The sequence below is a fragment of the Rattus norvegicus genome, chromosome 15 (genome assembly GCF_036323735.1).
Source record: "Rattus norvegicus strain BN/NHsdMcwi chromosome 15, GRCr8, whole genome shotgun sequence".
In the NCBI taxonomy this organism is placed as follows: Eukaryota; Metazoa; Chordata; class Mammalia; order Rodentia; family Muridae; genus Rattus; species Rattus norvegicus.
The window spans coordinates 95,691,127-95,718,870 of NC_086033.1; the positions used below are offsets into that span (position 1 = coordinate 95,691,127).

Here is a 27,744-nt window from a genome sequence, read left to right on the forward strand (position 1 = left end):
GTTTATCTATCTTGTTGATTTTCTCAAAGAACCAACTTTTGGTTCTGTTGATTCTTTCTATGGTCCTTTTTGTTTCTACTTGGTTGATTTCAGCTCTGAGTTTGATTATTTCCTGCCTTCTACTCCTCCTGGGTGTATTTGCTTCTTTTTCTTCTAGAGCTTTTAGGTGTGCTGTCAAGCTGCTGACATATGCTCTTTCCTGTTTCTTTCTGCAGGCACTCAGCGCTATGAGTTTTCCTCTTAGCACAGCTTTCATTGTGTCCCATAAGTTTGGGTATGTTGTACCTTCATTTTCATTAAATTCTAAAAAGTTTTTAATTTCTTTCTTTATTTCTTCCTTGACCAGGTTATCATTGAGTAGAGCATTGTTCAATTTCCACGTATATGTGGGCATTCTTCCCTTATTGTTATTGAAGACCAGTTTTAGGCCGTGGTGGTCTGACAGCACGCATGGGATTATTTCTATCTTTCTGTACCTTTTGAGGCCCGTTTTTTGAACAATTATATGGTCAATTTTGGAGAAAGTACCATGAGGAGCTGAGAAGAAGTTATATCCTTTTGCTTTAGGATAGAATGTTCTATAAATATCAGTTAAGTCCATTTGGCTCATGACTTCTCTTAGTTTGTCTATGTCTCTGTTTAATTTCTGTTTCCATGATCTGTCCATTGATGAGAGTGGGGTGTTGAAATCTCCTACTATTATTGTGTGAGGTGCAATGTGTGTTTTGAGCTTTAGTAAGGTTTCTTTTACATATGTAGGTACCCTTGTATTTGTGGCATAGATATTTAGGATTGAGAGTTCATCTTGGTGGATTTTTCCTTTGATGAATATGAAGTGTCCTTCCTTATCTTTTTTGATGACTTTTAGCTGAAAATTGATTTTATTTGATATTAGAATTGCTACTCCAGCTTGCTTCTTCCGACCATTTGCTTGGAAAGTTGTTTTTCAGCCTTTCACTCTGAGGTAGTATCTGTCTTTGTCTATGAGGTGTGTTTCCTGTAGGCAGCAGAATGCAGGGTCCTCGTTGTGTATCCAGTTTGTTAATCTATGTCTTTTTATTGGGGAGTTGAGGCCATTGATGTTGAGAGATATTAAGGAATAGTGATTATTGCTTCCTGTTATATTCATATTTGGATGTGAGGTTATGTTTGTGTGCTTTTCTTCTCTTTGTTTTGTTGCCAAGACGATTAGTTTCTTGCTTCTTCTAGGGTATAGCTTGCCTCCTTATGTTGGGCTTTACCATTTATTATCCTTTGTAGTGCTGGATTTGTAGAAAGATATTGTGTAAATTTGGTTTTGTCATGGAATATCTTGGTTTCTCCATCTATGTTGATTGAGAGTTTTGCAGGATACAGTAACCTGGGCTGGCATTTGTGTTCTCTTAGGGTCTGTATGACATCTGTCCAGGATCTTCTGGCCTTCATAGTTTCTGGCGAGAAGTCTGGTGTGATTCTGATAGGTCTGCCTTTATATGTTACTTGAACTTTTTCCCTTACTGCTTTTAATATTCTTTCTTTATTTTGTGCGTTTGGTGTTTTGACTATTATGTGACGGGAGGTGTTTCTTTTCTACAATCCATTTGGAGTTCTGTAGGCTTCTTGTATGCCTATGGGTATCTATTCTTTTAGGTTAGGGAAGTTTTCTTCTATGATTTTGTTGAAGATATTTACTGGTTCTTTGAGCTGGGAGTCTTCACTCTCTTCTATACCTATTATCCTTAGGTTTGATCTTCTCATTGAGTCCTGGATTTCCTGTATGTTTTGGACCTGTAGCTTTTTCTGCTTTACATTATCTTTGACAGTTGAGTCAATGATTTCTATGGAATCTTCTGCTCCTGAGATTCTCTCTTCCATCTCTTGTATTCTGTTGGTCAAGCTTGTATCTACAGCTCCTTGTCTCTTCTTTTGGTTTTCTATATCCAGCGTTGTTTCCATGTGTTCTTTCTTGATTGCTTCTATTTCCATTTTTTTTTTATTAACTTGAGTATTTCTTACATACATTTCGAGTGTTATTCCCTTTCCCGGTTTCCGGCAAACATCCCCATCCCCCCTCCCCTTCCTTATGGGTGTTCCCCTCCCAACCCTCCCCCCATTGCCGCCCTCCCCCCATAGACTAGTTCACTGGGGGTTCAGTCTTAGCAGGACCCAGGGCTTCCCCTTCCACTGGTGCTCTTACTAGGATATTCATTGCTACCTATGGGGTCAGAGTCCAGGGTCAGTCCATGTATAGTCTTTAGGTAGTGGCTTAGTCCCTGGAAGCTCTGGTTGCTTAGCATTGTTGTACTTTTGGGGTCTCGAGCCCCTTCAAGCTCTTTCAGTTCTTTCTCTGATTCCTTCAATAGAGGACCTATTCTCAGTTCAGTGGTTTGCTGCTGGCATTCGCTTCTGTATTTGCTGTATTCTGGCTGTGTCTCTCAGGATCGATCTACATGCGGCTCCTGTCGGTCTGCACTTCTTTGCTTCATCCATCTTGTCTAATTGGGTGGCTGTATATGTATGGGCCACATGTGGGGCAGGCTCTGAATGGGTGTTCCTTCAGTCTCTGTTTTAATCTTTGCCTCTCCCTTCCCTGCCAAGGGTATTCTTTTTCCTCATTTAAAGAAGGAGTGAAGCATTCACATTTTGATCATCCGTCTTGAGTTTCATTTGTTCTAGGGATCTAGGGTAATTAAAGCATTTGGGCTAATAGCCACTTATCAATGAGTGCATACCATGTATGTCTTTCTGTGATTGGGTTAGCTCACTCAGGATGATATTTTCCAGTTCCAACCATTTGCTTACGAATTTCATAAACTCGTTGTTTTTGATAGCTGAGTAATATTCCATTGTGTAGATGTACCACATTTTCTGTATCCATTCCTCTGTTGAAGGGCATCTGGGTTCTTTCCAGTTTCTGGCTATTATAAATAAGGCTGCGATGAACATAGTGGAGCACGTGTCTCTTTTATATGTTGAGGCATCTTTTGGGTATATGCCCAAGAGAGGTATAGCTGGATCCTCAGGCAGTTCAATGTCCAATTTTCTGAGGAACCTCCAGACTGATTTCTAGAATGGTTTTACCAGTCTGCAATCCCACCAACAATGGAGGAGTGTTCCTCTTTCTCCACATCCTCGCCAGCATCTGCTGTCACCTGAGTTTTTGATCTTAGCCATTCTCACTGGTGTGAGGTGAAATCTCAGGGTTGTTTTGATTTGCATTTCCCTTATGACTAAAGATGTTGAACATTTCTTTAGGTGTTTCTCAGCCATTCGGCATTCCTCAGCTGTGAATTCTTTGTTTAGCTCTGAACCCCATTTTTAATAGGGTTATTTGTTTCCCTGCGGTCTAACTTCTTGAGTTCTTTGTATATTTTGGATATAAGGCCTCTATCTGTTGTAGGATTGGTAAAGATCTTTTCCCAATCTGTTGGTTGCCGTTTTGTCCTAACCACAGTGTCCTTTGCCTTACAGAAGCTTTGCAGTTTTATGAGATCCCATTTGTCGATTCTTGATCTTAGAGCGTAAGCCATTGGTGTTTTGTTCAGGAAATTTTTTCCAGTGCCCATGTGTTCCAGATGCTTCCCTAGTTATTCTTCTATTAGTTTGAGTGTGTCTGGTTTGATGTGGAGGTCCTTGATCCCCTTGGACTTAAGCTTTGTACAGGGTGATAAGCATGGATCGATCTGCATTCTTCTACATGTTGCCCTCCAGTTGAACCAGCACCATATGCTGAAAATGCTATCTTTTTTTCCTTGGATGGTTTTGGCTCCTTTGTCAAAAATCAAGTGACCATATGTGTGTGGGTTCATTTATGGGTCTTCAATTCTATTCCATTGGTCTATCTGTCTGTCTCTGTACCAATACCATGCAGTTTTTATCACTATTGCTCTGTAATACTGCTTGAGTTCAGGGATAGTGATTCCCCCTGAAGTCCTTTTTTAGTTGAGGATAGCTTTAGCTATCCTGGGTTTTTTGTTATTCCAGATGAATTTGGAAATTGTTCTGTCTAACTCTTTGAAGAATTGGATTGGTATTTTGATGGGGATTGCATTGAATCTGTAGATTGCTTTTGGTAAAATGGCCATTTTTACTATATTAATCCTGCCAATCCATGAGCATGGGAGATCTTTCCATCTTCTGAGGTCTTTTTCAATTTCTTTCCTCAGTGTCTTGAAGTTCTTATTGTACAGATCTTTTACTTGCTTGGTTAAAGTCACACCGAGGTACTTTATATTATTTGGGTCTATTATGAAGGGTGTCGTTTCCCTAATTTCTTTCTCAGCTTGTTTCTCTTTTGTATAGAGGAAGGCAACTGATTTATTTGAGTTAATTTTATACCCAGCCACTTTGCTGAAGTTGTTTATCAGCTTTAGTAGTTCTCTGGTGGAACTTTTGGGATCACTTAAATATACTATCATGTCATCTGCAAATAGTGATATTTTGACCTCTTCTTTTCCGATCTGTATCTCTTTGATCTCCTTTTGTTGTCTGATTGCTCTGGCTAGAACTTCAAGAACTATATTGAATAAGTAGGGAGAGAATGGGCAGCCTTGTCTAGTCCCTGATTTTAGTGGGATTGCTTCAAGTTTCTCTCCATTTAGTTTAATGTTAGCAACTGGTTTGCTGTATACGGCTTTTACTATGTTTAGGTATGGGCCTTGAATTCCTATTCTTTCCAGGACTTTTATCATGAAGGGGTGTTGAATTTTGTCAAATGCTTTCTCAGCATCTAATGAAATGATCATGTGGTTCTGTTCTTTCAGTTTGTTTATATAATGGATCACGTTGATGGTTTTCCGTATATTAAACCATCCCTGCATGCCTGGGATGAAGCATACTTGATCATGGTGGATGATTGTTTTGATGTGCTCTTGAATTCGGTTTGCCAGAATTTTATTGAGTATTTTTGCGTCGATATTCATAAGGGAAATTTGTCTGAAGTTCTCTTTCTTTGTTGTGTCTTTGTGTGGTTTAGGTATAAGAGTAATTGTGGCTTCGTAGAAGGAATTCGGTAGGGTTCCATCTGTTTCAATTTTGTGGAATAGTTTGGATAATATTGGTATGAGGTCTTCTATGAAGGTTTGATAGAATTCTGCACTAAACCCGTCTGGACCTGGGCTCTTTTTGGTTGGGAGACCTTTAATGACTGCTTCTATTTCCTTAGGAGTTATGGGGTTGTTTAACTGGTTTATCTGTTCCTGATTTAACTTCGATACCTGGTATCTGTCTAGGAAATTGTCCATTTCCTGAAGATTTTCAAATTTTGTTGAATATAGGTTTTTATAGTAAGATCTGATGATTTTTTGAATTTCCTCCGAATCTGTAGTTGTGTCTCCCTTTTCATTTTTGATTTTGTTAATTTGGACACACTCTCTGTGTCCTCTCGTTAGTCTGGCTAAGGGTTTATCTATCTTGTTGATTTTCTCAAAGAACCAACTTTTGGTTCTGTTGATTCTTTCTATGGTCCTTTTTGTTTCTACTTGGTTGATTTCAGCTCTGAGTTTGATTATTTCCTGCCTTCTACTCCTCCTGGGTGTATTTGCTTCTTTTTGTTCTAGAGCTTTTAGGTGTGCTGTCAAGCTGCTGACATATGCTCTTTCCTGTTTCTTTCTGCAGGCACTCAGCGCTATGAGTTTTCCTCTTAGCACAGCTTTCATTGTGTCCCATAAGTTTGAGTATGTTGTATCTGTATTTTCATTAAATTCTAAAAAGTTTTTAATTTCTTTCTTTATTTCTTCCTTGACCAGGTTATCATTGAGTAGAGCATTGTTCAATTTCCACGTATATGTGGGCATTCTTCCCTTATTGTTATTGAAGACCAGTTTTAGGCCGTGGTGGTCCGATAGTACGCATGGGATTATTTCTATCTTTCTGTACCTGTTGAGGCCCGTTTTTTGACCAATTATATGGTCAATTTTGGAGAAAGTACCATGAGGAGCTGAGAAGAAGGTATATCCTTTTGCTTTAGGATAGAATGTTCTATAAATATCCGTTAAGTCCATTTGGCTCATGACTTCTCTTAGTCTGTCGACATCACCGTTTAATTTCTGTTTCCATGATCTGTCCATTGATGAGAGTGGGGTGTTGAAATCTCCCACTATTATTGTGTGAGGTGCAATGTGTGTTTTGAGCTCTAGTAAGGTTTCTTTTACGTATGTAGGTGCCCTTGTATTTGGAGCATAGATATTTAGGATTGAGAGTTCATCTTGGTTGATTTTTCCTTTCATGAATATGAAGTGTCCTTCCTTATCTTTTTTGATGACTTTTAATTGAAAATTGATTTTATTTGATATTAGAATTGCTACTCCAGCTTGCTTCTTCTGACCATTTGCTTGGAAAGTTGTTTTCCAGCCTTTCACTCTGAGGTAGTGTCTGTCTTTGTCTCTGAGGTGTGTTTCCTGTAGGCAGCAGAATGCAGGGTCCTCCTTGCGTATCCAGTTTGTTAATCTATGTCTTTTTATTGGGGAGTTGAGGCCATTGATGTTGAGAGATATTAAGGAATAGTGATTATTGCTTCCTGTTATATTCATATTTGGATGTGAGGTTATGTTTGTGTGCTTTCATTCTCTTTGTTTTGTTGCCAAGACGATTAGTTTCTTGCTTCTTCTAGGGTATAGCTTGCCTCCTTATGTTGGGCTTTACCATTTATTATCCTTTGTAGTGCTGGATTTGTAGAAAGATATTGTGTAAATTTGGTTTTGTCATGGAATATCTTGGTTTCTCGATCAATGTTAATTGAGAGTTTTGTGGATACAGTAACCTGGTCTGGCATTTGTGTTCTCTTAGGGTCTGTATAACATCAGTCCAGGATCTTCTGGCCTTCATAGTTTCTGGCGAGAAGTCTGGTGTGATTCTGATAGGTCTCCCTTTATATGTTACTTGACCTTTTTCCCTTACTGCTTTTAATATTCTTTCTTTATTTTGTGCGTTTTGTGTTTTGACAATTATGTGACGGGAGGTGTTTCTTTTCTGGTCCAATCTATTTGGAGTTCTGTAGGCTTCTTGTATGTCTATGGGTATCTCTTTTTTTTAGGTTAGGGAAGTTTTCTTCTATGATTTTGTTGAAGATATTTACTGGTCCTTTGATCTGGGAGTCTTCACTCTCTTCTATACCTATTATCCTTAGGTTTGATCTTCTCATTGAGTCCTGGATTTCCTGTATGTTTTGGACCAGTAGCTTTTTCCGCTTTACATTATCTTTGACAGTTGAGTCAATGATTTCTATGGAATCTTCTGCTCCTGAAATTCTCTCTTCCATCTCTTGTATTCTGTTGGTGAAGCTTGTATCTACAGCTCCTTGTCTTTTCTTTTGATTTTCTATGTCCAGGGTTGTTTCCATGTGTTCTTTCTTGATTGCTTCTATTTCCATTTTTAATTCCTTCAACTGTTTGATTGTGTTTTCCTGGAATTCTTTCATGGATTTTTGCGATTCCTCTCTGTAAGCTTCTACTTGTTTATTAATGTTTTCCTGTGTTTCCCTAAGTGTGTTCATGTCTTTCTTGAAGTCCTCCAGCATCATGATCAAATATGATTTTGAAACTAGATCTTGCTTTTCTGGTGTGTTTGGATATTCCATGTTTGTTTTGGTGGGAGAACTGGGCTCCGATGATGCCATGTAGTCTTGGTTTCTGTTGCTTGGGTTCCTGCGCTTGCCTCTCGCCATCAGATTATCTCTAGTGTTACTTTGTTCTGCTATTTCTGACAGTGGCTAGACTGTCCTATAAGCCTGTGTGTCAGGAGTGCTGTAGACCTGTTTTCCTCTCTTTCAGTCAGATATGGGGACAGAGTGTTCTGCTTTCGGGCGTGTAGGTTTTCCTCTCTACAGGTCTTCAGCTGTTCCTGTGGGCCTGTGTCTTGAGTTCACCAGGCAGCTTTCTTGCAGCAGAAAATTTGGTCTTACCTGTGGTCCCGAGGCTCAGGTTCGCTCGTGGGGTGCTGCCCAGGCGCTCTCTGCACCGACAGCAACCAGGAAGACCTGTGCCGCCCCTTCCGGGAGCTTCAGTGCACCAGGGTTCCAGATGGTCTTTGGCTTTTTCCTCTGGCGTCCGAGATGTGTGTGCAGGGAGCAGTCTCTTCTGGTTTCCCAGGCTTGTCTGCCTCTCTGAAGGTTTAGCTCTCCCTCCCACGGGATTTGGGTGCAGAGAACTGTTTATCCGGTCTGTTTCCTTCAGGGTCCGGCGGTGTCTCTGGCAGGGGTCCTGCCGCTCCTTGGCCCTCCCCCACGGGAGCCCAGAGGCCTTATACAGTTTCCTCTTGGGCCAGGGATGTGGGCAGGGGTGAGCAGTGTTGGTGGTCTCTTCCGCTCTGCAGCCTCAGGAGTGCCCACCTGACCAGGCGGTTGGGTCTCTCTCTCACCGGGTCTGGGAGCAGAGAGCTGCTGCGGGCCAGGATCCGCGGGTGTGGGACTTCCGGTAAACACAGAACGTGCCCCGTCCTAGAGAAATTCTGCTTCCGTGTGTCCCAAGCTCACCAGGCAGCTTTCTTGCAGCAGAAAATTTGGTCTTACCTGTGGTCCCGAGGCTCAGGTTCGCATGTGGGGTGCTGCCCAGGGGCTCTCTGCAGCTGCAGCAACCAGGAAGACCTGTGCCGCCCCTTCCGGGAGCTTCAATGCACCAGGGTTCCAGATGGTCTTTGGCTTTTTCTTCTGGCGTCCGAGATGTGTGTGCAGGGAGCAGTCTCTTCTGGTTTCCCAGGCTTGTCTGCCTCTCTGAAGGTTTAGCTCTCCCTCCCACGGGATTTGGGTGCAGAGAACTGTTTATCCGTTCTGTTTCCTTCAGGGTCCGGTGGTGTCTCTGGCAGGGGTCCTGCTGCTCCTGGGCTCTATTTCCATTTTTAATTCCTTCAACTGTTTGATTGTGTTTTCCTGGAATTCTTTCATGGATTTTTGCGATTCCTCTCTGTAGGCTTCTACTTGTTTATTAATGTTTTCCTGTGTGTCTCTAAGGGAGTTCTTCACATCTTCTTTGAAGTCCTCCAGCATCATGATCAAATATGATTTTGAAACTAGATCTTGCTTTTCTGGTGTGTTTGGATAGTCCATGTTTGTTTTGATGGCAGAATTTGGCTCCGATGGTGCCATGTAGTCTTGGTTTCTGTTGCTTAGGTTCCTGTGCTTGCCTCTCGCCATCAGATTATCTCTAGTGTTACTTTGTTCTGCTATTTCTGACAGTGGCTAGACTGTCCTATAAGCCTGTGTGTCAGGAGTGCTGTAGACCTGTTTTCCTGTTTTCTTTCAGCCAGTTATGGGGACAGAGTGTTCTGCTTTCGGGCGTGTAGTTTTTCCTCTCTACAGGTCTTCAGCTGTTCCTGTGGGCCTGTGTCTTGAGTTCACCAGGCAGGTCACTTGCAGCAGAATATTTGGTCTTACCTGTGGTCCCGAGGCTCAAGTTCGCTCTCCTGGTGCTGCCCACGAGCTCTCTGCAGTGGCAGCAACCAGGAAGATCTGCGTCACCGATTCCGGGAGCTTCAGTGCACCAGGGTTCCAGATGGCATTTGGTGTTTTCCTCTGGCGTCCGGGATGTGTGTGCAGAGTGCAGTCTCTTCTGGTTTCCCAGGCCTGTCTGCCTCTCTGAAGGTTTAGCTCTCCCTCCCACGGGATTTGGGTGCAGAGAACTGTTTATCCAGTCTGTTTCCTTCAGGTTCCGGCGGTGTCTCAGGCGCAGGGGTCCTGCTGCTCCTGGGCCCTCCCCCATGGGAAACTTTTTTGTATTTTTTTAAGGAAAAATTAGGTCTGGTTGTGAATTATTGTAGTATAATGTATGACCCTTGGATCCTTGCTCTTGAATTTTAATGCCATTAATTTTAGAAGTTCATAAACACATTTTATTACCATTGATGTCTATTTTTACAAAAGACTGTTTCTTGTGATTATGTCTTTCCTTGTATAAAAAGCAATGAATTACATAATCCTTCTGCATCTTAAAAGGCTTAAATTGCTGTAACAAAGATATTGTCATCACTAAAGAGGAATGTATGATACTCTGGATACCTCCGTTTCGTCTGCATCTGAATGTCCTTCATAAGGACCCTCAGGAGAAAATGCTGTCTGATTCAAGTGTGAAGTATAGCATATTTTCTCCTCAGAAATCATTGTGTTTGGATCTCATGGACATTGTAAATTTTGCAAGTTACAAGCTTTTCTTTTTTATCATTTAGATCTAACTTTGGTGTATACACAGAAGACTTGTGAATTATTATGACATTTTTTTGAGTTTACTTTGTTCTCTTTTTTTTTTTTTTTTTCTGAAACGGTCCTCTTCCATTTTATTCATTGCTGTAGCATTGTCAAGCCATTTATGGACGACACTATGGGACCTCCATAATAGATAGCCCTTTTTCTTAGATTGATTCCTGCTTTTGGAAATGTTTTCTTTTTCTTAAAGTTCAAAGAGCACTATGTATCCATTTCCCAAACTGTAAAATTATTCTTTCCAATGAGTTGATGCTTTAGACACTACTAACTTCACAGGAAGTTTCCCAAGCATATCTACCACCAATAATTCTAACTGCTCAGTTATCCCTCTGCTTAGAATTAGTTACTAAAATCTAATCCATTTGACAAATGTAAAATTGTAAATGAACAGTCATCAGAGGTCCTCACCTGGACAATTTCCTTCTTCATATTATGAGATAAGTCCGGGGCTTTCCTCCTTTACATGCCTCTAACTTTTTAACAATAAACTCGACCAAAAAGAAATGAAAATTAGAAAAAGAGAACATATTCGTCCTTTCAAAATTCCCTAGGATGTATTAATAAATGCTCCTGTAAAACTCTACTTGGAATTTAAATTCATTATGCTATGGAAGAAAGATCCAATTCAAAGTCGCTTTGCTTTGATAACTTACTTTTAAAATTGTACTTCTTATTTTTATTATTTTCCTACTGCATAAGAGGTAAAGGAGAGCATGTCTGACAGCTTTTGAGAAAAAAAAATCAATGGTGATAAAGGAAATCATATAGCTTTTAACCACAGTGTAAAAATCACAGATCTATCACATGGGGTCCTTTCCCATTCTAGTTTTAGGTACGTGGTATTAAAATCGATGTAATTCTTTTACAGGATGCAAGGCAAGACTCTAGTCTCACATGTTGATACAGCAATTTATTAGGCTATAATATCAGCAGCTACAGAATGAAAAGCACATTGTGCCTGATAGTACAGCAAAGGCAGTTGTTTTAAAGACAGCCATGTTTGCTGTACTGTGTTTTCTTTTCATAGTATAAATTTTTCCCACATTTATTCCATCCTCTTTTGGTAAAAAATCACTGGGAGATAGAATAGATTAAAATAAACTAGAGTATACACATAGCACCAGAAATTGATAAACTAATAATGAACTGCTGATGGGAATGCAGACGTTACTTACAATTGAGAAACACAAAATTAATTTTCGTGCTCGCATTCATAGAGAAAATGACACAAATGCTGGTTGAACTCGTATGACATTGGAGTTAAGATAAGAGATGGATGCTGGTGACTGTATTTATTGTTCTTCAAGTTTCGAAACAGGGATGACAGCGTGCTTTGAAACTCAGAGCTTCAGCTTCCAAACCACAGGATTCGCTTTTTATCACAATTACAGTGCCCGAGTTTCTAAGCACCTACAAGGAAGACTTCAACTCACTTGCGGAGGCCTAACATCCAATGAAAGACTTCAGAAAGCACCATTAGAATACATTCTAGGACATTGCACTGTGCATTCGGAGTTGAAGAAAATGAAAAAGAAATAGTTGACATAATATCAATAAACAATAAAAACTCAAACCAAAACATAAACCAAAACGTGCACACACTTAAACTGGGAAAATTAGTACAAAACATATAATGGTCTTGGGACATAAAAATGCTATTTCATCTAAAATTCAGAATTCTGAATGAAAAAAAGAAAGTCACTCCTGTTCAGATTCAACTGTGAGAAGCATCAAGAGGTTCAATGCAGATTCTTCTGGAAAAGGTCAAAAAATAAAACTGCTTTCTAGGCAAAACAAGTATTTACTGTATCCATGAAACATATAGCTTAACTTACAAAATCTGGAAGCAAACTGCATTTAGCTTATGGGTTTAGGAATACAGCTGTATCTTTCTCTGTCTCTGTCTCTCTCTTTGTCTCTCTGCCCCTCTGTCTCTGTTTGTCTTTCTGTCTGTCTGTCTGTCTCTGTTTCTCTTTCATACACACAAACTCAACATCTACTTCTATTTCTCCATAAATATATACTCATAAGTCCATAGCTGTAAATTAATGACAATACTTATGTGTACAGAAGGAAATAATTAACAACTTGTAGGAGGAAATTAAAATTAAGCACTGAGATGACCTAATTGTTCAATGGTACTAGAAACTGAAGTTTGCAAGTCTAAGCAAGATCAAAGAAAGCAATCCTGACTCAAGCTTGCTTGGATAAAATTACTGATGACTAATGAAAAAGCATCTTCACTGTTCATGCAAAAACAATTTGTTCACAAGAAAAGCATAGTACTTACAGCAAAATGTTCCCTGCAACAACTATCCTAAAAACGATCACATAGTGAACACTAGAAAATGAGCCTACACAGTCCTCATTCAGATATGAGAACACAATGAGGGGCATTCAAAAAGGTACAAGAAAGCCAAGTAATTCACCTGAACAAACAATCGAACAGTCCCCAAAAGTCAAAAAAATGAAACCATAAATTATCTCCATGTGAAGCAAGACAAGAAGTATGTGCTGGGGAAGGCACAAATGCTAGATAACATGCTGGGTGAAGGCTAGCCTATCTTCCATGGTTTACACCATGGGGCAACCTACACAGTCAGAGACATAGCCGACATTGGTTTTGTTTCTCTTATCAAGAATGTTTCTATTGAATGTGCTTTGAAAGACAGACATAGATTCATTCTACAGAGAAATAACAAAGACAGTACCAAACACAAGAACAAGTAAAGTACCAAAGACAAAGGCTTTGTTTTTAGTTAAATATAACTTATTACTTCAAAAGGGAGACTTACATGAAAAACAAAGCAAAACAAAACAAACACTCAGCTCAGATTTCCTAAACGTAGATATCTACTGTGCAAAACATCCATCTAGATCCTTCTCTGTAGCTCACACATGACTTGGAGAGCAAGCAACTTCAAACAACGGCTGTCGGCCATGCTATGAGTTAATAGTCTTTTGTCCCTAACCTAGAAAGATTTTTCATATGTCAGAATACATAAGACTGTGTCAGGCATACTTGTCAGTATGCAAGAGGGTAAAATATTTCTAGTCATTTGCATAAAATTATGAAAAATCATCTTATTATTTTAATTTTCGACAATTTTACCTACATAGGTACTGTTCTCTCTCTCTGCCATCTTTTATCTCTTCCAATACCAGCCATAAAATATTAAATGCTTCTTGTTCATAATCCTGTCCCATTGTTTTTTGTTTGTTTGTTTATTTATTTATTTATTTTTTACCAGTTTTAACCAGGAATGTTGGCATATCCACATATTTAGAAACACCAATTGAAAATTGCAATCTCTTTCTGAGTCTAAAGACTATGAAGACTTTCCCTTACTGAACATCTATCAGAGCCAGTTGTTCAGGCAAACTGAATTTGTGCCCTAGGAAAAGTTCACAAAAAAGATAACAAGTGTTTTATGACTGAATTGATAGCAGCAAAATTATTTTATGATAAAATTAATTTCCATACATATGGAAAGTATGAAGAAGAACTAGGAAGAGAACACAAAACAACTGTTAAGAAAAATGAACCAAATCTCATAAGTAAAAGAATCTATTTCATAAGCCATAATTTCAAAGTCATTTATTTTGTCATCCAGTAAGCTGCATTGACCTTGACTCTGCTATGCATGTTATTTATACTAAACAGTTACATGACGAATGACACATCTGAATACTAAGAAGCTTGAAGGTTGACTGTTAGAGTAATAAAGGCCTCAGTCATGATGACTTAGTCACCTCATTATACACATGAAGGAATTATAACGCAACAGACTGTGCAGAAAGCAAGCAGATCTGAACTGCACTTGCCAGGAGTGCAAGATAATTTGATGTAGGATCAAAACATAAAACTAAATAATTCTCAGTGTCATTATGTTTGGTCTTTTCTGTACATGACAAGATGCTTGATTCAAGATTGTTTTGTCCTGGATCATTGCATGTGAGTTTACAATTAAAAAAAAAAAGTAGGAAAGATGGGGACAGCTGTTGTGAAGTCCTCTGCATCCTTTGTGCTTCTGATAAAATGTGTCAGGTGCTGTGCTTACACTTAGAAATTGGGAAGCTTTTTGAGATACATAATCTGAAAATGAGTTCTTCTTCAAGATAAGTTTATTGTTAAAGGACTTGTTTAACTGCCATCATTTAACAGGGTACGCCTTTAAATGTTTTTAGTATTAAAATTTTACTGTTAAACCTTGTTCTGAGACAATTTAACATGCGTGTATGGTACATAATTATTACTGCTATGATTAAGCCTCTCTTGACTTCCTTCTTTCTGATCTATACTTATACCCTACAAATTCATATTTCACAATCATATTTGTTCTGCATCTGTGACCCATTGAATTTAACTGAGGCTGTATTTGTGACACTGGGTTTAGTTCACTGGAGATTCATGGGCTCAAGCAGTGTGGACAAATTAAAAACAAAAACCCTGCTCATTCTAGAATGTTTTTACAGCAGGTGGAGCCAACAAGACTAACTTATCAGCAATGACTGAGCTTATATGGCTGATCTTATGAGCCAAAGCAAAAACAAAATTATTTTGGAAATAGAATTATAAGTATGCTGGGGAATATTATTTAGATTAAGGTAATAATTAAGATAAAGGTAATGCCATACAGTAAAAGATATCGGGAAGGATGTAAATATGGTTAGGGAGAAATACAAATATAAGAATGTTCTTTATATTGTATGGAGAGACTTCCTTCGTATTTATTTTGATATTGGAATTTTAAATGTGTTTTGCAGCTTTCAAAGTTTATCATTCTAAGGACTCAGAATGAAAAGGCTGCAGTGTTTTCATAAATATGTGTTTCTATTCTGAGAATTCACCCTCTTTAAGACCAGTACTAAAGATGCTCTGGTGATCGGGTCCAGATGTTTTCATTAATTCATTTTATGATATGTTTTCTATAATTAACACGTTAACTAAATGAAAGTAACTGAAATAATGTGTGTCTCTTTTTCTGCAACAAGAAAGAAACATAGCATACGATGATGCTCACCCAATCTGCTTGAATCTTAATTATTCATGCAAGTCTCTAAATATCTCTCTATTATTCAGTTTTCTTAGAATATGCTTTTAGAAAGACAAAGTAATGTATGTAAAACCACAGCAAAACCCATTGCACAAAGGACTGCTTAATAAATGTTCAGGACAAGTGGACTGAGGGCAGACCCACACTTCTCTCACTGATCCTGAAATTATGTACCTCCCCTCTCACGCAGCTCTGTAGTTGGAAAGCGGTTGTGGGCTTCATTTCCTCTCTGACTCTATCCTAAAGGGATCACAAAGACCTTCTCTGTCTTTGATCACAAAACCGTTCTCTGTCAATCTTTCTCTCTGCTATTCCCAGTAGCCAAGCCTGAAATAGCAACAGGTGTTTGTTGTCAATACACCAGGTGAACAGGCCAGAAAATCAGGCAGTGCAGAGCAAGCATCCGAACCACAGGAGGTGGATTGGGTGGGGGTAGGAGGGCTTGGGGGAGGGGGGGTTAGAAAGAACTAAGAGCAAAAGAGGGACAGAAAACTCTAATCTGGATATATTGTATGAAAAAGTATCCTTTAAATACAAGGAGAAAAAACTCATTTAAGTTAACTTAAAAGAGTCATTTTCCCCTCTGTTTTGTATTTCCTGAGCATGAGCTAGAAAGGATTTTGGGTCCTACCTGAATGGTGAGAGCTTGTCACACCTGCTGCATGCTACAGGTGATTGATTATATTCCCATCAGAACCTGCATACCAGATCACTAAATTTTCATATTCTTCAATGTGGCTATATTTGAAGCAAAGATTTTTAGAATGCAGGTTAGTTTAAATGAAGTCACAATGTTGATGCCTTAAATCTGTAACATTAGTGTCTTTATGAGCTAGGCTGTAGACATGGGAGAAGTGCACCATTGTAGCACACACAATCATTCCAAATCAATGCCAAAGCAGGATGGCAAAGGTGTAGAAACTCTGGTAAAATATGTCTGTCCTGACTGTACTTTAATTGTCTCTTTGTTTCTAGAAAACTGAGAAAATAGTTTTGTGTTGATTAAGTCTAAATAAGTAGTGTTTAGAAAACTACAGGCATTGAGTATTTATGGGAAAAGTCCAGAAATTGTAAATGAAAGGGCATAGTTCAGAAGTTCTCATTATGTCATTGTTGTGATTCCCAAAATAATTTATTATGGAGGTGACAATTTGGGTAAGTCCTTCACAAGAAAGTAAGCATCCACTATTTTCTATATAATGTTTTCCAGCTCATGAGGAAGAAAATTCTATGATAATTATCAATATTTGTTTTTTCTATCCACCTCTTCTAAGAAATGTACAGATAATGACATCAAGCCTGTTAGTACAGGCATTGAATTTTATGTCTGAACATGTGCCTATTCATGCAATTGAAGTGTAAAATAGACAGCTGTTTTTTTCTGTTTTAACTTCTAAATATGGCATATAAGAGTGGAGCTAAAGGTCAAATACTGTTGTCTAGCTAGATCATTAATACTAGACTAATATTCTGTAAATGCCTGGAATTCTGGTGTTTTTTTTTCTTAAATTTGAAGGGGTTACAGTAACAGTTAACATTTCTTTCAAAGATTCCCTAGAGACATGACAGAATCACCTCAGCGTTGACTTGTAAGGAAGTGATTGCTTACATTGGAACACAAGAGTTCTATGACATCAGGTCCTTTAGAGGCTAAAGTGTCCATTCTTGTTCATATTGTATAAACATGAGAAATGGATGCATGTTTAATCCCATACTGATTGAGCTTCTTACCCTTAAACTTTGCCCTTCTGTATTCCTTTAAACTTGTCCTTTTGCCCGCCATTGTTAGATCATGGTTAGAAGGTTTTGGAGCTCCCAAGAAGCCTTTCTGAGAAACAAGTGACAATTCTAGTATCCAAGCAGGTAGGCCTTCTATTTGGAAGAATTTGTGATGGTCTGATAATCATATTTATTTGAACCATTCCCAGAGTACTAGCAAATCCTACCAAAATAATCTTTACTAGGATATACATTACATTCTGTGTTTCAAATGTTTAAGATCACTGTCATGTGTCAATATCACACACACACACAGATATCTATATATATATATATATCTCCTCCACTACCTGAGGAGCTACTTGTAGTTAACGGGCCTGGAAGGTTAGTGGGAGACAGAGGAAGATTCGTTAAGCTGCACATGCTCAAGCCCATACACCTATACTCAGGCTCATACAGACATTGCCAAGTGAACTCGGTGGACTAAGCAACCTAAAAGAAGCCATGAAGGAGGAAGAAATACCAAACAGGGTGTCTGGGGAGGAGTTGGAAGAAGAATGGTGAAGGAATGTGTTCTAATGACCTTTTATATGCATGTGGAATTCTCGGTGAGTCCCTTTCTATAAAAGGAATTATAGAAGGCAGTAATATTCAATGCCCTTAATTTTTGCTATATTTATCCCATCTCTTGCTTTACTTGAAGAAGAGCTACAGATGTTAGCACACAAACATTGTGTGTCTTCTGGACACAAAGAATTGTTTCGAGCCATTTATCATTTCTAACAATATCAGGTGAAGATATGAATTTCATCTTCGTCTTACTCTTGAGAAAGAGGTATACAGAAATATGAATCATTTTATAGGTCATGCGCCATTTAAGGCTCCAACGTTCAAAGACAGCACAGCTTCCACACTAGCATTTTAAACCAATCTGTTAGTACAATATTTGAAAATATCAACTCATTTTAAATATCAATTTACACTCATTTCAATCTCCTTTTGTATTCTAAAAACAGGTTTTATGTTTTTAACCATGTTATAAATTAGGTGAACAAATATGGTCCAGGGAAATGGGGAACAGAAAAGGAGGAAGCATACACAAGTAACTGGTCAATAAGAAGAAGAATAGCTGAGCTCCCAGTGCTGGAAACATTTTTAATAGATGGGTACCAACTGCATCTGGAGCTCCTTGACACTTAAATAAGAAAGTAATTAGACACCTAATTCAAAAAGCAATAAATAACTTTTAGTGCACACCTGACTAAAGTGGCATTTAATAGGTGATCATCTTCCTTCACTAAACACTGATGGGTTCTTTAGCTTAAGCACCTTGTAAAACTTAACCAGAGAAGACAGACCATAACCAGTTAAATCATAGGCCATTGGAGATGATCACTTCTTAATATTACAGGATCACAGCCTGCCACATTTTAGCATTGGCTTTCAAATTTATGAATAATATTTTTTATCCTTGTTGATGCTGTTTTCACAGCCTTTTCAGGTACCAGGCTTTTGAATGAGGAAGAAAATTTTATTTATTACTTTTATTTTTTTTCCAGTCCAGTTTTTACCACCTCCCAGAACAACCTCCCATAGTTCTTCATTTCATTCCTGTTCCCCCAGCCTCAAAGAGAATGTCTCCCCCCACCTCATATCTCTCACCCACATTTCCTGCCAGGCTTTCCCACACCCTGGGGCCTCAAATCTACAGGGTTAGGTACATCTTCTCTCACTGAGATCAGACCAGGCAGTCCTTGCTACATATGTGTCAGGGGCCTCGAACCAGCTAGTGTATGCTGCCTGGTTGGTGGCTCAGTGCCTGAGAGATCTCAGGGGGCTGGGTTAGTTGAGACTGCTGGGCTATGAGGCAGAAATTTTTAGGATATTCATGTCTATTTAATAAGGTATCTGACTCTTTGAGAAGTACTATTTACTTCACAGCCTCTTAACATTCTTTCTTTTGTTTCTTTTTTGAAATCTTAATTTTTAAATGTTATCCCTCTTCCCAGTTGCCCCACCACAAGCCCATTTCCTGCTCCTCCATCCCCCTGTCTCTGTGAGAGTGCTCTCTCACTTTCTCACCTGTCAATGCATCTCTGCCTCAGCAGCCTAGAGTTCCCCTATCCTGGGGTCATTAAGTTTCCACAGGACCAAAGGGCTCCCCTCCCAGTGATGCATGATAACAGTTTGCCAGTTAACAGTCATTCTTAAGTACTTCTTATCAAATTTGCAGTAATAATTACTGTGAGAAAATACATTGGCGACATTTAAAAACCTTCAGTGAATTATTTCATTTTAAATGAAAGCTCAACTTTACGTCAATGTCTCTTGAGCAGATTTGGCTCATTCCTGACAAACTCAAAGCTCATGAAGCTCTAGTCTACTGGCCTCCCTGCTTAGAGAGTGTGTCTCAAGCTGATTCTTGCTTTAGTGTCTTCTCACTATCTCTTTCCTCTAAGATCCTTTCTTATACCTGTCTTCTTCGTGCAATTTTATTAGGTATCAGCATCTCAGAGGAGCCTAAGTTAATCTTCCTTCTCCATTGCTGGTCCTAATTTTTCCATAATTAACTTAAGTGAGTTTTGTTGTTTTCTTTTATATATAAAACACTTAAACTGAACTGAATTCTTTTGCTCCTTGTTATTCTTGTATTTGTCTCTATTCTTCTTCCATAGTTGGGTGTCCCACAAACTCAACAAGCTATCAGGCATAATATGCATGCAAAGAAACTGGTGCAGACCCATGCAGGCCAGATGCTTGTAACGTTGTCTCTGTGAATGCTGAGCCCAACTTAATTGATTCAGTGGAACATACTCTATTGGTGTCTTCCATGCCTTCTGACTCCTACAATCTTTCCTCCTTCTCCGTTCCTGTTACCTGAGCTGCAGTGGGGTAAGTCCCGATGGAGAACCCCAATTTAACTTGTCTCTCTGTGTAGGAAGCCTGTCTGATGACAGCTGAACAAGGAACTACGTTGAGTATAGCAGAATATCAGTAGGAATTATTTTATTGATTGTTTTTTGGTGGGGGTAAAGTAGTTTTGCTTGTTTCTATACTAGGTCTTAAGGTTAACCAGCCTGTTTCCTGGTCATCCAGGCAATGACAGGCATGGGTTCCCTCTTGTGACCTGGAATTCAATTTAAACCAGACATTGCTTAGCCAGGCCACTCCAACAAGATCTTTGCTACCATTGTCGCAGCACATCTTGAAAAACAGAACAAATTGTATATGCCAAAGAAACTGGAAAGTGAGGGTGAAACCTCCATCAGCCATCACCCCTCAACCTCTCTACTGTCAATGGGATGTGTGGAAGTTCTCTTCAGCAATGGTGTCCAAAGGTCAGTTTTCAGAGAGTTACTCTCCATACTAGTGGAAGCTTGGGTTGTTTAGGAACTCTAAATAAATTTACCATGATTTAGCTCTACCTTTCCTTGGCATGTGTCAATGGGACTACACATTCTACTTCTCTGTAGAACTTTTGGCAAACTATCTTATGATGATTCACTAAGTCCTCCAGTGTTTAGCACTAAATTTTTTAATTCTTTCATCCTGACTTCAGAAAATATTTTATACACATTAATAAAGAAGTATTCATAGAAGCATACATTTATGACTTTTAAGTCACATAAATCTTAGAGGAGAAATCTTGAGGCCAAATAAAACTTAAACTCTGACTACTAGAGTTATATAAAGAGTTACAACTGAAGGCTTTTGGCCTTTTAATATTCTTCAGAAATCATAGAATATCAGTAATATTATGTGTATTAGATAATATACATATATTAATATTTATTTCAAATCTTATTATGCTAAAGTTAGTTAACAAATAAATAGTTTCCAACCAGCATGGGTGAAATTTATGTTTGTTTGTCTGGTGGAATAAGGATAAATAATGAAAAAGAGGTTGACTGCTAAAGAGTTAGGCAGGTTTCCTTGTCATTTGCAGGGCTCTCACCTATGAAAGGATGTATATCAAATTATCTAATTGTGATCAGTGGGTGATTGTGCTTGAGGAGAAGCAGCTCAAAATACAATTTCTGGTAATCAATGGTCAGTAAGAAGAGAGGTACCTAAGAAGCCCACATTGTATCCTGCCCGGAGAAAACTGGTAAAGTAAATAAAAACTGTACATAAATTAGTGTTATTCAACATGTGCAATTTCCTGATTCCCATATGTACAAAATGTGTTAATATGGATTTTTGTACCTCTAATTTTTTTATAATAGTTTTTGCTCTGAGACTGAGGCTGCTTTGCTCACTTGTCTTTCCTTGATCTACCTAATAAACTCAGAAGTAGCTCAGTTTATTTGTTAGAATTTGTGTGTTACCTTGACTGTAACTGTGTTACAAGCATTAATGATGAAACATATCAGCACAATTAATGTTAAAAGATATGGATCCTGCTCTCTGCACCCAAATCCCGTGGGAGGGAGAGCTAAACCTTCAGAGAGGCAGACAAGCCTGGGAAACCAGAAGAGACTGCTCTCTGCACACACATCTCAGATGCCAGAGGAAAACACCAAAGGCCATCTGGAACCCTGGTGCACTGAAGCTCCCGGAAGGGGCGGCACATATCTTCCTGGTTGCTGCCGCTGGAGAGAGCCCATGGGCAGCACCCCACGAGCGAACTTGAGCCTCAGGACCACAGGTAAGACCAACTTTTCTGCTGCAAGAAAGCTGCCTGGTGAGCTCGGGACACACAGAGGCAGAATTACTCTAGGACCGGGCATGTCCTGTGTTTACCGGAAGTCCCACACCCGCAGATTCCGGCCTGCAGCAGCTCTCTGCTCCCAGACCCCGTGAGAGAGAGACCCAACCGCCTGGTCAGGTGGGCACTCCTAAGGCTGCAGAGCGGAAGAGACCACCAACACTGCCCACCCCTGCCCACATCCCTGGCCCAAGAGGAAACAGTATAAGGCCTCTGGTCTCCCGTGGAGGAGGGCCCAGGAGTGGCAGGACCCCTGCCTGAGACACCGCCAGAACCTGAAGGAAACAGACCGGATAAACAATTCTCTGCACCCAAATCCCGTGGGAGAGAGAGCTAAACCTTCAGAGAGGCAGACAAGCCTGGGAAACCAGAAGAGACTGCTCTCTGCACACACATCTCGGACGCCAGAGGAAAACACCAAAGCCCATCTGGAACCATGATGCACTGAAGCTCCCGGAAACGGCAGCACAGATCTTCCTGGTTGCTGCCGCCTCAGAGAGCTCGTGGGCAGCACCCCTCGAGTGAACTTGAGCCTCAGGACCACAGGTAAGACCAACTTTTCTGCTGCAAGTGACCTGCCTGGTGAACTCAAGACACAGGCCCACAGGAACAGCTGAAGACCTGTAGAGAGGAAAAACTACACGCCCGAAAGCAGAACACTCTGTCCCCATAACAGACTGAAAGAAAACAGGAAAACAGGTCTACAGCACTCCTGACACACAGGCTTATAGGACAGTCTAGCCACTGTCAGAAATAGCAGAACAAAGTAACACTAGAGATAATCTGATGGCGCGAGGCAAGTACAGGAACCCAAGCAACAGAAACCAAGACTACATAGCATCATCGGAGCCCAATTCTCCCACCAAAACAAACATGGAATATCCAAACACACCAGAAAAGCAAGATCTAGTTTCAAAATCATATTTGATCATGATGCTGGAGGACTTCAAGAAAGATGTGAAGAACTCCCTTAGAGAAACCCAGGAAAACATTAATAAACAAGTAGAAGCCTACAGAAAGGAATCGCAAAAATGCCTGAAAGAATTCCAGGAAAACATAAATAAACAAATAGAAGCCCATAGAGAGGAAACACAAAAATCCCTGAAAGAATTCCAGGAAAACATAAATAAACAAGTAGAAGCCCATAGAGAGGAGACACAAAAATCCCTGAAAGAATTCCAGGAAAACACAATCAAATAGTTGAAGGAATTAAAAATGGAAATAGAAGCAATCAAGAAAGAACACATGGAAACAACCCTGGATATAGAAAACCAAAAGAAGAGACAAGGAGCTGTAGATACAAGCTTCACCAACAGAATACAAGAGTTGGAAGAGAGAATCTCAGGAGCAGAAGATTCCATAGAAATCATTGACTCAACTGTCAAAGATAATGTAAACAGAAAAAGCTACTGGTCCAAAACATACAGGAAATCCAGGACTCAATGAGAAGATCAAACCTAAGGATAATAGGTATAGAAGAGAGTGAAGACTCCCAGCTCAAAGGACCAGTAAATATCTTCAACAAAATCATAGAAGAAAACTTCCCTAACCTAAAAAAAGAGATACCCATAGACATACAAGAAGCCTACAGAACTCCAAATAGATTGGACCAGAAAAAAAACACCTCCCGTCACATAATTGTTAAAACACCAAACACACAAAATAAAGAAAGAATATTAAAAGCAGTAAGGGAAAAAGGTCAAGTAACATATAAAGGCAGACCTATCAGAATCACACCAGACTTCTTGCCAGAAACTATGAAGGCCAGAAGATCCTGGACTGATGTCATACAGACCCTAAGAGAACACAAATGCCAGCCCAGGTTACTGTACCTGCAAAACTCTCAATTAACATAGATGGAGAAACCAAGATATTCCACGACAAAACCAAATTTACACAATATCTTTCTACAAATCCAGCACTAAAAAGGATAATAAATGGTAAAGCCCAACATAAGGAGGCAAGCTATACCCTGGAAGAAGCAAGAAACTAATCATCTTGGCAACAAAACAAAGAGAATGAAAGCACACAAACATAACCTCACATCCAAATATGAATATAATGGGAAGCAATAATCACTATTCCTTAATATCTCTCAACATCAATGGCCTCAACTCCCCAATAAAAAGAAATAGATTAACAAACTGGATATGCAACAAGGACCCTGCATTCTACTGCCTACAGGAAACACACCTCAGAGACAAAGACAGACACTAACTCAGAGTGAAAGACTGGAAAACAACTTTCCAAGCAAATGGTCAAAAGAAGCAAGCTGGAGTAGCCATTCTAATATCAAATAAAATCAATTTTCAATTAAAAGTCATCAAAAAAGATAAGGAAGGACACTTCATATTCATCAAAGGAAAATCCACCAAGATGAACTCTCAATCCTAAATATCTATGCCCCAAATACAAGGGCACCTACATACGTAAAAGAAACCTTACTAAAGCTCAAAGCACACATTGCACCTCACACAATAATAGTGGGAGATTTCAACACCCCACTCTCATCAATGGACAGATCGTGGAAACAGAAATTAAACAGAGACATAGACAAACTAAGAGAAGTCATGAGCCAAATGGACTTAACAGATATTTATAGAACATTCTATCCTAAAGCAAAAGGATATACCTTCTTCTCAGCTCCTCATGGTATGTTCTCCAAAATTGACCATATAATTGGTCAAAAAACGGGCCTCAACAGGTACAGAAGGATAGAAATAATCCCATGCGTGCTATCAGACCACCATGGCCTAAAGCTGGTCTTCCATAACAATAAGGGAAGAATGCCCACATATACGTGGAAATTGAACAATGCTCTATTCAATGATAACCTGGTCAAGGAAGAAATAAAGAAAGAAATTAAAAACTTTTTAGAATTTAATGAAAATGAAGGTACAACATACCCAAACTTATGGGACACAATGAAGGCTCTGCTAAGAGGAAAACTCATAGCGCTGAGTGCCTGTAGAAAGAAACAGGAAAGAGCATATGTCAGCAGCTTGACAGCACACCTAAAAGCTCTAGAAGAAAAAGAAGCAAATACACCCAGGAGGAGTAGAAGGCAGGAGATAATCAAACACAGAGCTGAAATCAACCAAGTAGAAACAAAAAGGACCATAGAAAGAATCAACAGAACCAAAAGTTGGTTCTTTGAGAAAATCAACAAGATAGATAAACCCTTAGCCAGACTAACGAGAGGACACAGAGAGTGCGTCCAAATTAACAAAATCAGAAATGAAAAGGGAGACATAATTACTGATTCAGAGGAAATTCAAAAAATCATCAGATCTTACTATAAAAACCTATATTCAACAAAACTTGAAAATCTTCAGGAAATGGACAATTTCCTAGACAGATACCAGGTATCGATGTTAAATCAGGAACAGATAAACCAGTTAAACAACCCCATAACTCCTAAGGAAATAGAAGCAGTCATTAAAGGTCTCCCAACCAAAAAGAGCCCAGGTCCAGACGGGTTTAGCGCAGAATTCTATCAAACCTTCATAGAAGACCTCATACCAATATTATCCAAACTATTCCACAAAATTGAAACAGATGGATCACTACCGAATACCTTCTACGAAGCCACAATTACTCTTATACCTAAACCACACAAAGACCCAACAAAGAAAGAGAACTTCAGACCAATTTCCCTTATGAATATCGACACAAAAATACTCAATAAAATTCTGGCAAACCGAATTCAAGAGCACATCGAAACAATCATCCACCATGATCAAGTAGGCTTCATCCCAGGCATGCAGGGATAGTTTAATATACGGAAAACCATCAACGTGATCCATTATATAAACAAACTGAAAGAGCAGAACCACATGACCATTTCATTAGATGCTGAGAAAGCATTTGACAAAATTCCACACCCCTTCATGATAAAAGTCCTGGAAAGAATAGGAATTCAAGGCCCATACCTAAACATAGTAAAAGCCATATACAGCAAACCAGTTGCTAACATTAAACTAAATGGAGAGAAACTTGAAGCAATCCCACTAAAATCAGGGACTAGACAAGGCTGCCCACTCTCTCCCTACATATTCAATACAGTTCTTGAAGTTCTAGCCAGAGCAATCAGACAACAAAAGGAGATCAAAGGGATACAGATCTGAAAAGAAGAGGTCAAAATATCACTATTTGGAGATGATATGATAGTATATTTAAGTGATCCCAAAAGTTCCACCAGAGAACTACTAAAGCTGATAAACAACTTCAGCAAAGTGGCTGGGTATAAAATTAACTCAAATAAAACAGTTGCCTTCCTCTATACAAAAGAGAAACAAGCCGAGAAGAAATTAGGGAAACGACACCCTTCATAATAGACCCAAATAATATAAAGTACCTCGGTGTGACTTTAACCAAGCAAGTAAAAGATCTGTACAATAAGAACTTCAAGACACTGAGGAAAGAAATTGAAGAAGACCTCAGAAGATGGAAAGATCTCCCATGCTCATGGATTGGCAGGATTAATTTAGTAAAAATGGCCATTTACCAAAAGCAATCTACAGATTCAATGCAATCCCCATCAAAATACCAATCCAATTCTTCAAAGAGTTAGACAGAACAATTTGCAAATTCATCTGGAATAAAAAAAAACCCAGGATAGCTAAAACTATCCTCAACAATAAAAGGACTTCAGGGGGAATCACTATCCCTGAACTCAAGCAGTATTACAGAGCAATAGTGATAAAAACTGCATGGTATTGGTACAGAGACAGACAGATAGACCAATGGAATAGAATTGAAGACCCAGAAATGAACCCACACACCTATGGTCACTTGATTTTTGACAAAGGAGCCAAAACCATCCAATGGAAAAAAGATAGCATTTTCAGCAAATGGTGCTGGTTCAACTGGAGGGCAACATGTAGAAGAATGAAGATCGATCCATGCTTATCACCCTGTACAAAGCTTAAGTCTAAGTGGATCAAGGACTTCCACATCCAACCAGACACACTCAAACTAATAGAAGAAAAACTAGGGAAGCATCTGGAACACATGGGCACTGGAATAAATTTCCTGAACAAAACACCAATGGCTTACGCTCTAAGATCAAGAATCGACAAATGGGATCTCATAAAACTGCAAAGCTTCTATAAGGCAAAGGACACTGTGGTTAGGACAAAACGGCAACCAACAGATTGGGAAAAGATCTTTACCAATCCTACAACAGATAGAGGCCTTATATCCAAAATATACAAAGAACTCAAGAAGTTAGACCGCAGGGAAACAAATAACCCTATTAAAAAATGAGGTTCAGAGCTAAACAAAGAATTCACAGCTGAGGAATGCCGAATGGCTGAGAAACACCAAAAGAAATGTTCAACATCTTTAGTCATAAGGGAAGTGCAAATCAAAACAACCCTGAGATTTCACCTCACACCAGTGAGAATGGCTAAGATCAAAAACTCAGGTGACAGCAGATCATGGCGAGGATGCAGAGAAAGAGGAACACTCCTCCATTGTTGGTGGGATTGCAGACTGGTAAAACCATTCTGGAAATCAGTCTGGAGGTTCCTCAGAAAATTGGACATTGAACTGCCTGAGGATCCAGCTATACCTCTCTTGGGCATATACCCAAAAATGCCTCAACATATAAAAGAGACACATGCTCCACTATGTTCATCGCAGCCTTATTTATAATAGCCAGAAGCTTGAAAGAACCCAGATGCCCTTCAACAGAGGAATGGATACAGAAAATGTTGTACATCTACACAATGGAATATTACTCAGCTATCAAAAACAACGAGTTTTTGAAATTCGTAGGCAAATGGTTGGAACTGGAAAATATCATCCTGAGTGAGCTAACCCAATCACAGAAAGACATACATGGTATGCACTAATTGATAAGTGGCTATTAGCCCAAATTCTTGAATTACCCTAGATCCCTAGAACAAACGAAACTCAAGATGGATGATCAAAATGTGAATGCTTCACTCCTTCTTTAAATGAGGAAATAGAATACCCTTGGCAGGGAAGGGAGAGGCAAAGATTAAAACAGAGACTGAAGGAACACCCATTCAGAGCCTGCCCCACATGTGGCCCATACATATACAGCCACCCAATTAGACAAG

General features: G+C 39.2%; 1 long non-coding RNA gene across 1 annotated transcript in view; it reads right to left on the reverse strand.

The window, feature by feature from the left end:
- Nucleotides 1–27,744, reverse strand: part of LOC108352971 (uncharacterized) — a 274,923-nt gene that overhangs the window by 79,647 nt on the left and 167,532 nt on the right. The gene's annotated exons all lie outside the window — the stretch shown is intronic.